A 14,768-nucleotide genomic window follows, 5' to 3' on the forward strand; every position below is an offset into this window, starting at 1 on the left:
CATGAATCAAGGCTCAATTTTGAGAAATCAAGGCCCAAGGGTGGTTAATTCAAACCCAATTTCGAACCATTTTCAAGAACAATCTTCAAACATGACATGCATGATCTTAAATCATTTTCAAAGCTTTAATGCTGTTTCAAAAGAGCTCAAACCTTCAAAAACAAGATGAACTCATGGAGTATAACCAAAGGATGGACATGCATGTGAGGAAACATGGACTACAACCTCAAAACTTCAATATATGTACATGCATGCAACACTTAAGCTTCAATTCACCATTAATGACCCAAATCATGACTTAGGTCTACAATCTAACATGGACCATGCAACAATCAACTCAAAACGTGAACAAGAAGACAATGGAGCTACCTTTAGTCTTGTAGTTCAAGAAGGGAGCTCAAATTAACAATCAACCTCAACAATTTCTTCAATTTCCAGGCAATTCCTCAAGATGAAAACCAATTCTCTCTCTCTCTCTCTCTAGGTCGGCTAGAGCAAGAAAATGGCTGAGCAAAATGTTTGTTTCAAGTGTGTGAGTGTATACAAGGCTCAAAGGTGTGTGAGATAGTGGCCCACTCAAGGGCAAAACGGTAATTAAGTCCAACTCAATAATTAGCTTATTTTAATCTAAATTAATCATACCTAATCAGTTTTCAGGTAAATACACCATAAAATTACATTAATTATGACGGTCATAAAACATCAATCAATTTCTAATTCGGCCGCCGATAAGGCCTTCAGTTAGCAGTTTAAACATATAAGCATGAACAGATATTCATACAGTCAAACAGATAGAATGCAATTTAACTAACATATACTCAATCAATTTGGTTTCCAATTTCAGTCAGTCAGTTCAGTACTTTTAATCAGTTCATTTATCAGTCAGTTATCAGTCATTATCAGTTCCGTTTAACGGTAATCGGTGTTTATCGGTAATCAATCAGTCAGTAATCGGTAAACAGCATAAGGGTTGTTACAAAAGTACTTCCCTCAGTGTGTTAGGGACAGAAAGGTAACTGAATTTGAACAGTTGAGACAGGGCACAATGTCCGTTGCTGAATATGAAACAAAGTTCACCCAGCTTGCTAGATATGCACCACACATGGTGGACACTGATTATAAGAAGGCCAGAAAGTTTGAAGGCGGCCTTAATATTGCAATACTGGACAGAATTAATGTTTTGAAGCTACCGAATTATGTAAATGTTCTTGACTGAGCTTTGATGGCTGAATCGAACATCGAGGCACTGAAAACTGAAGCACCAGCGTCTGAATGGCGTGGTAAAAGGCAGGGTTTTAGATTCAAGAAAGGCAAGCATAACCCATTGAACAAGAAAGAGAATACGGGGTCAACAACTAGCCCCAGCCAAGGGAGTGGTTTCATACCACCCTGTTCTAAGTGTGGCAGAAAGCACAAAGTGTAGACACCCCATTTTTGACCGTCCTCGAGACTTGGACGTCACCATTTGAACGCCCGGTGATTATCCATGTTTGTATTCGTTTGGAGTTTCCGGAGGTCTCGGCTGCGCGCCTTGCCTCAGGATCTCCGAACTCGGCTGTTCCGTGTTTGGTTTTGGCACCAAACACTTGTTTTTTTTGCCTTGGAGGGCGGGGAATGGCTTGTTGGCCATCCCCACATTCCACCGGCCTTCCCCTAGCATCACCGGCTGTTTAGGGGTGCCACCGGCCATGATTTCTTAAAATCAATGGCCGGTCGGCACTGTATTTGGCCGGCAGGCACTTTATTTTGCCGGCGGCCCCTTTTGCTGGCCGGTGTGACTCCTTTGCACCCTTGAGGCATGGTGCATATCAGCTGTGCCAGCTGGAATGCACCATCACTCCTCCCCGTGCAGTTTTGGCTGGTGTGAGTCTTTGAACCCCCCTTTCCTTCTAGAAGCTTGAACCCTTTGGCCAAGCTTCTCCAAGAAGCTTGGCCAGCTGTTTTAGCTTCTTCAAGAAGCCAAGACTCCTTTGCACCCTTTGCCCCTTTCCTTTAGCTTCCTTAAGAAGCTTTAGCCTTGGCCCTTTGTCTATATAAGCACTTACCCTCTCCCTTCATTAAGGGTTAGAGCTTTTGAACCAAAAAAACCAGAGCTTCTATATCTATACATCTGATATATCACCCTCTCTCTATATCTCCCTCTCTCTCATCCTTAGGGTGTGTTTGGAAGCCTAAAAGTGCATTTTGGCCTTACTTTTGCACTAAAACACACACCATTACACCTTGCTCCGAGATTGAGAGGCTTTGAGGGTTGATTCTTGAGTTTTTGGACTGATTTTGATCAATAGAAGGTGGCTGGATCATCTGTTCTCCAAAGTTTCTTCAAGGGTAATCACTTTGCTTTAGTTTCCCCAAACTTGCACTAGTTTTTTACCTGTCTTGCTTGCTGATTTAGGCTTTGTGCATAACATAAAAAAAGCTTACATTTTCATGCTTAAGAACTTTCATTAAGGGTGTTTTGTGGTTTGAGTTCAAACTCACCCTCTTAGGCCTTATTTGGCCTTTTTGGTGCTTCCTTTGTGAGGCTTTGTTTGCTTGAGTGTCTTAGTCTTCTCACCACTGAAAACCAGTGGATTTTCAGTGGTGAGGAAGGTGGTTTGAAGTCTTGTATAGGGGAGGGACACCCCTCTCCCTTCATTGCCTCATTTCCTTGCCTTTTGGCTTAAAGGGCAACATGCATGCTTGACTGAATTTGGCCCTTTTCCAGAGGTTTTTGGGTGTCTCTAGGTCACATGTTTTCTCTGTTTTTGGTCGGATTTGTCCCCTTTTGCATGCTCAACATACTTGCTTTACATTCCTCTATTTGGCCTAGAAATGCATCTTGTGTTTAGGTCATGATTCTTGCATGTGTTAGCCTAATTTCATGAAGGTATTGGCATTACTTTACCATGTTTAAGGCCTGTTGGCCATCTGTTTCAGCCATGCTTGCCATGTTTGGTGTCATCTTTTTGTGTTTTGGCTTGTAAGCCTTGAGTATTTTGGCCTCTAACATGTGTAGCTCAGACCATCCTCATGATTTGGCATCATTTAGGATCGTATTTCAGTCCATAAATCATGTTTGTATGTCTGCATATGTGACCTCTTTCATGCTTTGAGGATGTGCCCTTTTATGCCTAGAAATGAGTTTTGGTGCATGCATCTCATTGGAGCCACTTAAGCTGCCATATCAGTGGGTTTTGGAGTCCATTTTTTGCATGCCAAGATTCTGTTTTGTTTGTCTAATTCATGCCATGAATGGTCATGTTAGTGGAAGTAAAGTGTCCCCTTTTTGTGCCTTAGCTTTAGGTCCATTGGCTTGGGTGTTGGCATTAGTGTTTGTCCACCATTTTGGGCACTTTTGGCCACAGTTTTGGGGTGGATTGAGGTCTGCCCCTTTATGGTTTAAGTCCACCATTGCATGCTTGTCTCATGTTTATTGCATGATTGCTTCATTAGGTGTTGTAACATGATGATCCTATTGCTTAAATCGTCCATGTTTGCATTGTATTTGCATCTTGCATGCCTAGCATTGCATACTTGCCATGGTAGTTGCATGGCATTTGGCATGCCTTGCATCTTAATCTCATGATTGTATCTTTGAGTCATGTTTGCATAACATGCATTGCATTACTTGGTTTGGGGTGTTAAACCAAGTGTGAGGGTTAAGGAGCGTTCATACTATAAGTGATGTAACGCGTCTTAACTCTCGGTCACCGGGGCCCTTGACTTCAACATGATAGGGTCTTGGTCCTCATTTGTGTGTTGCATACATTTTTATATCAAATGGTAAGATTGATCTCTTAGGCTATCATGCACAATTGATGGCTCGAGGATCGAGGGCCATGCTTCCCTGAGTTCAATACATGATGGGGAACATGACCATGCTCACATGTGCCTGAAATCCCATGCCATATACTGTCTGTCCTCTGTTGCTGTCAAAACTATCTTCTGCAGGAAGTCTCTGCCGACTGGCAGTGTTCAGTGCCGACCGGCAATCCTTCCTGGGCCGGTAGCTTCATCAGCAGCTGATGGATATTTTCAATGGCCGGTGGACATTTCCTTCAGCCGATGGTGTTCCACAGTGTTCAGGGGACCTATCCCAGAACTTTGGCAATTTTCAGAGAAGCAGGGCAGTGTAAACCGAGGCGGCAGTGGTATGGTACGGACTTTCCGGGCGAGACGGGTTCGAGCATGCATCATCCGCGCATCCCAGGGCGGGGGCTGTGGCCACCTTTCTTTTTGGCATTCTTTCTGTTAATTAATTAGAAATTCTGTAATAATTTATGCGTTTGTTATTCGGACTGTAATATTTATTTGGACCCTCCGAGTGAGGGCAATTATGTAATAAGTGTGCGTGAGTGTGTGTATGTCTTCCAACCCCACGTCTTTCTTCCCTTTTATTTACCTGCTTTGATGGTTAGTAATAGGACATGTTTAATTTAGCATACCTTATGTTATGCATGCGTGCATCATTCATCAGTATTGCATGCACCGGGCTCGGCGCATCATGCTAACTGCAGTAGTATTTCAAATCTAACTTGAATACATGCTACTTGTACATTTTCACATGTCATTCATAGAATAGCCGAGCCTACTCTAGTGGCATTCCGTATGCGTTGCATTAGACATTAAAACATGGACTTGGATCATGCATTGATTGCTAACGAGTTCTTTGTTTTGGCACGGAGTACGATGTAAGTATTTATGCTTTAGCATCCTTGCATGCATGTGAGTGTTGCCATGATAGCATGATTACCATGAGGCTAGCTGCTTATGTGATATAACTGCTCGAATGCCTGTGGGTGAAGGTTGGGTTGCCTGAGTTGGAATAGCTCATTGAAATCCGTGTTTTAGCCTACTTGCGAGTAGCAAATTCCAAAACATTTTTCCAAAACAAACGGATATGCAATGCTTATTTCCAAATTAGGCAATCTAGTCTATACTTGTTTGTTGTGCGCATAACATAGTAATTCTAGGCTAATAAATGGAATAAGAACACATAACGTTTTCAAAAATGGATATCACGGTTAGTAGAGGCCGATCTTCGGATCGGGCGAGAGGGGATGCTCATAGCTGACCTTCCCCAATCGTACCCTAGCTCCCGAGCCGAGGCAACTCTGGTGATGACGGACATGTGGCCTTCGGCACCGAGTCAGGGTTTCCTAAATTTCCCCATAAAAAATATTTAGGTGGCGACTCTATATCTGGCAAAACGGTCCATGTTTGGCACTTCTTTTTCTAAAAACCTGTTTTCTCAAAACGATTTGCCAGATTTGGACTCTTTGGTTCAGATTAAGAACCGTGGCACAAATCGAGTCCGAACAGTAGCGAAGGCCTCACGCGGGCGCGTCTACACAAAGGGGTCTGTTACAAAATATCTGGAGCCTGTTACAGGTGTGGCAAGGTGGGCCATATGGTTAAAGACTGCCCCTCTGCTCCACAAGCCAATAGTAAAGCTGCACCAAGCGTGGCAGCATCAACTGTTGCACCAAAACCGAACCCCAAAGCTACCGGGAAAGAGCCCATGAGGCAGGGCCGAGTGTTCGCCCTAGTACCAGGAGATGTGCAGAATACCGAGACCGTTGTGTCAGGTATTCTCTCTATTTGTACTCAAAATGCTTATGCACTGATTGATTCGGGGTCTACGCATTTATATGTGTCACATGCTTTTTCGCGAAAACTGAATAGACCATTAGAACCCATGAATTATCTGTTAGCTGTATCATTACCCGTTGGGGGATCCCTGACTTGTGCATATATGTACCCTGCTTGTGAAATTATTGTTGGAGATGCACATCTGTATATTGATTTACTGCCACTGAATATCGATCATTTTGATGTAATATTGGGAATGGACTGGTTAACGAAATACCATGCTACCATAGACTGTGTAACGAAACAAGTAGTTTTCCGTCCACCGGGTTTACTCGAATTTGTGTTTAATGGAAGTGGAGTAGTACCTCCTCCGTATTTGATTTCATCTGTGAAAACTTGTAAATTGATTAGAAAGGGGTGTAAAGGGTATCTGTGTTCTGTATTAACTGTATCTACTGATGATAATGCTAATGTGAACAGTATTTCCATAGTCGGAGAATTCCCAGATGTTTTTCCAGATAATCTGCCAGGAGATTTGATTGACAGGAAGATTGAATTCACCGTTGATGTGATTCCGGGTACCCAGCCAGTATCTAAAGCTCCTTACCGAATGGCTCCGACTGAATTGAAAGAATTGAAAGTGCAACTGCGGGAACTGTTAGATAAGAAGTTCATCAGGCCCAGTACTTCACCGTGGGGCGCGCCTGTTTTGTTTGTGCAAAAGAAAGACGGCTCACTGAGACTGTGTATCGACTACCGTGAACTGAACAAGGTAACTGTGAAAAATAAATACCCATTGCCACGTATTGATGACTTATTTGATCAGTTACAGGGTGCTCAAGTGTTCTCTAAGATCGACCTCAGATCAGGATACCATCAGTTGAGAGTTAAACCAGAAGACATTGACAAAACTACTTTTCGAATGAGGTATGGACATTGCGAATTTTTAGTTATGCCTTTCGGAGTTACCAATGCACCTGCTGCATTTATGGACCTCATGAACAGAATCTTTAAATCATACCTTGATGACTTTATTGTTGTATTCATTGATGACATACTGATTTACTCCAAAAGTATAGAGGAACATGAACATCATCTGAGACTTGCCCTACAGACCCTAAGAGAACATAAACTTTATGCTAAACTGTCTAAATGCGAATTTTGGCTTGATCATGTTATGTTTTTGAGGCATGTTGTTAGCAAAGATGGAATTTCTATTGATCCGCAGAAAATTGAAGCTGTAGTAAACTGGCCTAGACCAACAAATGTGACAGAAGTCCGAAGCTTTTTGGGTTTGGCTGGATATTACAGAAGATTTGTCAAAGATTTCTCCAAAATTGCCTTACCGTTGACTCAGTTAACTCAGAAGGGGACATCATTTGACTGGACTGACCAAAGGGAATCAGCATTCCAAGAGTTGAAAACTCGACTTGTAACTGCACCGATTCTTACCCTACCTTCAGATACGGATGGTTTTACTGTATTTAGTGATGCTTCTCATAAGGGTTTGGGATGTGTTTTAATGCAGAATGGGAGAGTTATTGTTTATGCTTCTCGACAACTGAGACTGCACGAAAAGAATTACCCAACCCATGACTTGGAACTTGCCGCAGTGGTATTTGCATTGAAAATCTGGCGTCACTATCTGTATAGGGCGACATGTGAGGTGTATACAGATCACAAGAGTCTGAAATATTTTTTCACACAGAAAGAACTGAACATGAGATAGCGGAGATGGCTAGAACTGATTAAAGACTATGACCTACAGATTTTGTACCATTCGGGAAAGCCAACACCGTTGCCAATGCACTGAGTCGGAAATCGATTGGAAATTTAGCCTGTGTGCTCACCGGGCAGAAAGAATTGCTTTGTGACCTTGAAAAATCTGAAATTGAAATTTTTTTTGCGAGAACAAGGTGGAACAATAGCTGCTATTTCTGCTCAACCGGCACTGATTGAAGAAATTAAAGAGAAACAACAATCAGATGACTTCTTGAAGAAGATCATCGAAGAAAGGGAAACTAAACCAAGACCGGGTTTCAAATTTGAAAATAATGTACTGAAATTTCAAGAAAGATTGTGTGTACCGAATGATACTGAACTGAAAAAAAGAGTTCTGCAAAAAGGCCACAATTCAAAACTGTCTATCCATCCAGGAAATACAAAAATGTACCAAGATTTGAAACTAAATTTCTGGTGGCTGGGAATGAAGAAAGAAATTGCTGATTTTGTATCGAAATGTCTTCATTGCCAACAAGTTAAAGTCGAACATCAACGACCCGCCGACTTATTGCAACCCTTACCCATACCGGAGTGGAAATGGGAACATTCACCATGGATTTTATTGTGGGATTGCCTCGCTCCAGTAAAGGTATGGACTCAATTTGGGTTATTGTTAATAGACTGACTAAATCTGCTCACTTCTTACCTGTTAAGACAATTTATAATGCGGACAAATTGGCTATACTCTATATTGATGAAATTGTTAGACTGCACGGAGTGCCTATGTCCATTGTTTCTGACAGGGATTCGGAGTTTACATCGAGATTTTGGCAAAGCTTACAGACTGCATTGGGTACTGAATTGAGACTGAGTAGTGCTTATCATCCTTAGACAGATGGCCAGTCAGAAAGGACCATCCAGACTCTGGAGGATTTACTGAGAATGTGTGTCCTTGATTTTCAGGGAAACTAGGAAAGCCATTTGCCCTTAGCCGAATTCGCCTACAACAACAGTTATCATTCAAGTATTAGTATAGCGCCTTTCGAGGCATTGTATGGAAGAAAATGTAGGTCTCCGATTTGCTGGGCAGAAGTTGGAGATGGGCCTTTGCTTGGGCCCGAGATTGTATATGAAACGACTGAGAAAGTGAAACTGATACAACAGAGACTGAAAACTGCAGAGAGCAGATAGAAAAGTTATGCCGATGTCAGAAGACGAGACAGAGAATATGAAATAGGTGATCACGTGTTTGTGAAAGTGACACTGATGAAAGGCCAGACTCGTTTTGGAGTCAAAGGCAAGTTAGCGCCAAGATATGTCAGACCGTATGAAATTATTGAGAAAATCAATCCGATGGCCTATCAAGTTGCGCTTCCTCCCGAAATTGAGCATATGCACAACGTCTTCCACATTTCTATGTTGAGGGATTACCTCTGGGATCCTTTCCATGTGATAGAGCCTACTCGTGTAGTGCTGAGGGATGACTACACTTACAAGGAACGGCCTATTCAGATTGTAAACAGACGGATCAAGAAGTTGAGAAACAAAGAGATCCCGTTAGTGAAAGTCGACTGGCAAAACCATGGTGGCATGTATGCCACTTGGGAAAGGGAAGATGACATGGCTAAAAGATATCCTGAACTGTTTCCACTGAATCCTGTTTTCTTCCAAAACGAAGGTAACTCGAGTTTAGAGAACTAAACTCTATTTAAGGAGGGGAGACTGTAACAACCCTCACCACTGTTTACCGATAAACTACCGATTACTGCTAAACTGAGACTGATTATGGTTGGTAATTGAACTGATTGAAATACTAAATTGACTGACTGAAATCTAAAACTGATTGATTGACTGTATCTGTTTAAATGCATTATCTATCTGTTTGACTGTTTGATTATCTGTTTATGTTTTTATGTTTAAACTGCAAATTGAAGGCCTTATCGGCGGTCAGAAATTGATTAGTGTTTCATGATCAGTAGAATTTATGTGATTTAATGATGTATTTATCTGAAATGCGTTTTGATATGATTAAATTAGTTGAAATAAAGCTAAATTACATGAATTAGACTTAATTACATTGGTGCCACTTAGTGGCCCACTACATTGAACATATGTGAGCCTTATTATACTTTTAAACACAACTTTTCATCAGCCAAACTCCTTGTTCTTGCCGACTAAGAGAGTGAGGGAGAGAAATTGAGTTCCTTCTTGTGATTGCTTTGAGAACCTAAAGAAATTGAAGGTTGATTTCAAAATTGTGCTTCCATTCTTGAACTACAAGACCTAAGGTAGTGTAACTACCCTCTTGTTTGTGAATTCAATTGATTCTTGCATGGTTTTAGAGCAAGTTGAAGTCTAGAACCAAGTTATGGCTCTTAATTGTTGAATTATAGCTTAATTCATTCATGCATGCCTATATTATTGAATTTCGAGTTGATTCCATGGAAAACTGTCACATGCATGCTCATAGTTATGTTAAGTCCATGTTTTCATCTTGTTTTTGGAACAATTGGCTCATTAGAGCAAGTGTTTAAAGCTTTGAAGTGGTTTTAACTCATGCATGTCATCCTTGGATTATGTTCTTGAAATTTGGTTTGAAATTGAGTTTAATTGATCTTCCTTTGGGCTTTGATTTTACAAATTGAGCTTTGAATCATGTTAAACTATGAGTTTTGAAGTGTTTTCCAGGAAATGGGCCCAAAGGAATCGAACTTGATACATTTGAACTTGGTTTTGAGCTTGAGGTTCAAATCTGGGAATTCTAGATTTTGAACTCACGCTCGAGCGGGGTGACTGGCGCTCGAGCGTGGAAATCGTGCTCCCAGCATTTTGTTCTGTTTTTTAGTCAACTCGAGCGGGGTAATTTACGCTCGAGCGGGACCTTGTGTATTACGCTCGAGCGGGTGTCGAGCGCCCAATCGAGCGTGAATTTCACCTATCCAGCACTTTTGACTGTTTTGCATTACGCTCGAGCGGGTAAGTCTGTGCTCGAGCGGAAATATTTGTCTGCATGTCTGCTCGAGCGGATTAACCTACGCTCGAGCAGGACCCCTGTTTTCTGAAAATGCTTTTAAGGTGCATCTTTGCATCCTCATTTCATCCTAGGCATTCTTAGGCCTAGTTTAAGGCATCTTAATGAGGATATAGATGTAGAATTACACCGAGTCAAGATAGGGATTAAGTTATTATCTTTCCCAACTGTGTAGCTTAGTGTGTGTTCAATCTGTAAACTGTGTCGGGTTGGCGACTGGGGACGCCCTCTAGCCTAACTGTAGCCTAGAACTCTGTGAGTAACAACTGTGTAAAGATATGTTCAAAAATGATTATCTTCTGAACAATTGAACTATACTGTTTCTGAATTGATACTGTTAATAGAATGAATGTATGTCCTCTATTCTGAACTGTATTGTGGCATCCTTAGCAACTACTGTTACTGACTGTTACTGTTACAGAGATCTCTGTCGGTTCCCTTGTTGGAACCACTACTGCTTACTGATTGATGGCCATCATTGACTGTTCGATCTTTCAAGACCTACTGGTTACTGTACTGTTACGCTAATGGATGTACCACATATGACTGTACCGACTGAATGACTGAAATACTGATTTAATGAACTGTTTTCGTTACTATAAGGACATTCATTCTAAACCTCTTTACGTATTATGTTATTCACTGGGCTTTAGCTCACTGCTCATATATATATGTAGGTGTACAGGCACCAGACCGCGACTAAAAGCGTCGGGGTAAGCTCCAGTTTTGTCAAGCCAACCACTGTGCCTCACTGCGAGGTTCCGAGCCTGTCAAGCTATGGCTTAGGGGTGTTTTAATTTCCCTCATCTGTCTCCGTAACTGTTTTGTAGACTGTATAGACTGTTATTGTACTGTTTAATAGGGATTAGGTCCCTGATCTGGATGATTATAAATGTTGTACATATTGTTCTGCACTGTGTATATATATATATGAAAAGTCTTTTTGGCATACAGACTGTCACAACTCACTGGATATTGTTTATTTACTGTATTGGCTTCCACCAGGCCCCTGTACTCTGTTTTACTGTATTACTGTTAAGCAGGCCTTCGGTAATCTCGGATTACTGGTCGGTTACGGTGCTAAACCCATAGGGGCGGGTTTGGGTCGTGACAGGATCCCCGATCCCAACACAGCCCACATATCTACAGGAGCAAAGTACTGCCCAACGCCGAACAGGATTTCAGGAGCCATATAACAAAGACTTGCCACCTGCGGAGAACCACCAGCAATATGAGCAAAAAAAACGTCACCTGTGAAATAACCAACCACCTACGAAATTGTGCCTAGAGGGAGGTGAATAAGCCTATTTTACCAATTAATTCCAATTATGAAATTACCAAATGATTAATTGATTTCATGCCAATTAAAGAAGATATGCTTTCTTAGTTCAAGATAAAGAAGAAATTGTATCTTCCAAAGGTGTAGTTGAACATTCTTAGGTCAAAATAATCAGCTATTCCAAGGACACCAAATACTGAAAACTGGTCTTTGGCCTGAGAGGAACAGTATTACCTTCTTTGTGTATATCTTGAGAGGGACATCAACTGACCTGGACATTCCAAAGTCTGCAATTTTCAGTATTTTATTCCGACCTATCAGCAAATTCCGTGGCTTCAAATCTCGATGGATAATTTTTTGTGAATGACAATATGCAACACCGTGAAGAATCTGAAGCAAAATGTACTGCAAAAAGATAAATCAAAATGAACTCATAAACTTTGATGAAATATTTCTACAGCAAACTATTATCTACTTCAATGACAAATCTCAAAGGCTATGTTTGGATCATGGATTTGAGTAGCAATTTGACAAATCGCCAATAAATTAGCAATTGCAAAGATCTATACACCTCAGTCTTCTGGGAAAATAACATAATATGAGAGTAAAAAAATACATATACTTCAAAATTGTCCATAATTATCCGTACAATATGTTAAACATTATCAATATAAAAACTTCTTTAATGCAAACAATATATATATATATATATATATCCAAAGGGTATCAGTGCAATTAACAAGAATCCTATTTGTGTGTGTGTGTGTGTGTGTGTGTGTGTGTGTGTGTGTGAGAGAGAGAGAGAGAGAGAAATTATTGTTGGAACAATCTTCTGTGTAAATAAAATAAATTAAAACAAAGTCAAATAAAATAAAATAAATAACTTATCGAATTTATTTATCGAACCGAATTAAAAATAAAAGACCAAGTCAAGTGTGTGACACTCTGTCCTTAAGACAGATTCGCCCCGCTACGGTGCTTACGGTTGAGTGGCGTCTATCTCCCAAGATACAATGATCTTCACAAATTATAGTAACACTCCAAACAATTTGTTCGGCGAACCAAACCTGTGTTCTAACTCTCTGAAAATTACCCTAAAATAATATGAAGAATAAAGGACGCAAGAGAGCAAAATGAAGGCAAGGAAAATGAATTTTCAGAATCAATCAAAACTGGAATGGGGCTGCCTTTATATAGGCTTTGTTGGCACCTATTCAATTTGAATAGAAAATGTATGAAGAAAGGACATACCCCTTCTTTTAAAATAAAGAGACACCATGAAAGGTTTGCACCCTTTCATTCAAATGGAGGTTTGACCCTTCCTTTAAAAATAAAAAAAACACCATGAAAGGTTACACCCTTTTATTCAAAATGGAGTCTATTTCAATTCACAACTATCTCTTTATAAATTTTTCAACAATCCCCCACATGAATGAAATTGACAGAGAGAAAATGCAATAACATGATGTAAATACAGAGAGTACAGAAATTGGAAATATTCTGCAAAGGATAGGTAGCTTTTGGCTTTGAACCTTCCCTTGTGAGACACTATCGGATTTACTAGCTAACCAGTAAACATGATGTCTTGAACTGTTCAGCCGTTTGTGTAAACCAAGACAATAGAACTCACACAGTATATCTCCAGACACAGTTTAGTTCTTACTATTGTGTTCATTTTGGCCCTGAACAACCTGGTCTTTCATGAGTGCTCTAGAGAATTGTAGCCCTTCACAAATCTCATAGAACCAGCCCAGTTCACACTCATATAGGTGATTCTTATGAAGAGTATCCTTCCATACTCCACTAGGTATACCTAGATATAAGAATCATTAAAAGTATTACTTAACCTAAAACGCTGCCGACATCACTATTTCATCATAGAAATGAGTAGAAGTTAGACTCCCCAGTGATCCTTCTGAGTCATTCATAACTCAGTTGTCCCTTTGAACCTAGATCTTGGGATCTCCAGTCAACTAGGTTGGGTTACCGTTATGGTAACTCTTATTAAATAGGCTTAAGTCTTATTCCCCTCGATGAATTCTCAACTAACTCTCTTGCTAACCCTTTGGTTAGTGGATCCATTATGTTGTCTTTAGACTTCACATATTCAATGAAAATAATTCCATTAGAGAGTAGTTGTCTCACGATGTTATGTCGACGACGAATGTGTTGTGACTTACCGTTATACATATGACTCTGTGCTCTACCTATAGCTGATTGACTATCGCAATATATGTATATAGTAGGCACCGGTTTTGGCCAAATTGGAATATCTTCAAGGAAGTGGCGAAGCCATTCTGCCTCTTCCCCTGCTTTGTCTAAAGCTATGAATTTTGATTCCATAGTAGACCTAGCAATGCAAGTCTATTTGGAAGATTTCCATGATACAGCCGCCCCACTAAGAATAAAGACATACCCATTGGTGGACTTTGAGTCTCTAGTATCCGATATCCAGTTTGCATTACAGTAACCTTCAAGTACTGTTGGATATCTAGTACAATTTAACCCAATGTTACGAGTAAATCAGAGATATCTTAGAACCCTTATAATTGCTTTCCAGTGTTCTACTCCTGGATTACTCGTATATCTACTTAATTTACTTACTGCATAAGCTATATCTGGGCGAGTGCAGTTCATCAAGTACATTAAGCTTCCAATAATTTGGGCATACTCTAATTGAGAAATACTTAGGTGTTCTAGCAAGATGATCATCATCTTTGCTGAATTTGTCAAGTATTTTCTCAATGTAATGAGATTGTGACAAAGCATATCCTTCTGATGTTTTGGTAATTTTCATACCAAGAATTACATCAGCAATGCCCATGTCTTTCATGTCAAAATGTTTATTCGACATTTTCTTAGTAGTTTTAATCATGTCATTATTACTACCTATGATGAGCATATCATCTACATAAAGACATACAATGACATAACCTTTGTTTGTATTTTTAATATAAACACATTTATCACACTCATTAATTTTGAATCCATTTGACATCATTGCCTTGTCAAATTTCTCATGCCATTGCTTTGGCGCTTGTTTTAAACCATATAATGATTTAACCAATTTACACACTTTCTTTTCTTTTCCTGGAACAGAAAACCTTCTGGTTGTTCCATGTAAATTTCTTCCTCTAACTCACCATTTAAGAAAGCGGTTTT

The sequence above is a fragment of the Camellia sinensis genome, chromosome 5, assembly GCF_055761805.1.
Source record: "Camellia sinensis isolate YWXY chromosome 5, ASM5576180v1, whole genome shotgun sequence".
Lineage (NCBI taxonomy): Eukaryota > Viridiplantae > Streptophyta > Magnoliopsida > Ericales > Theaceae > Camellia > Camellia sinensis.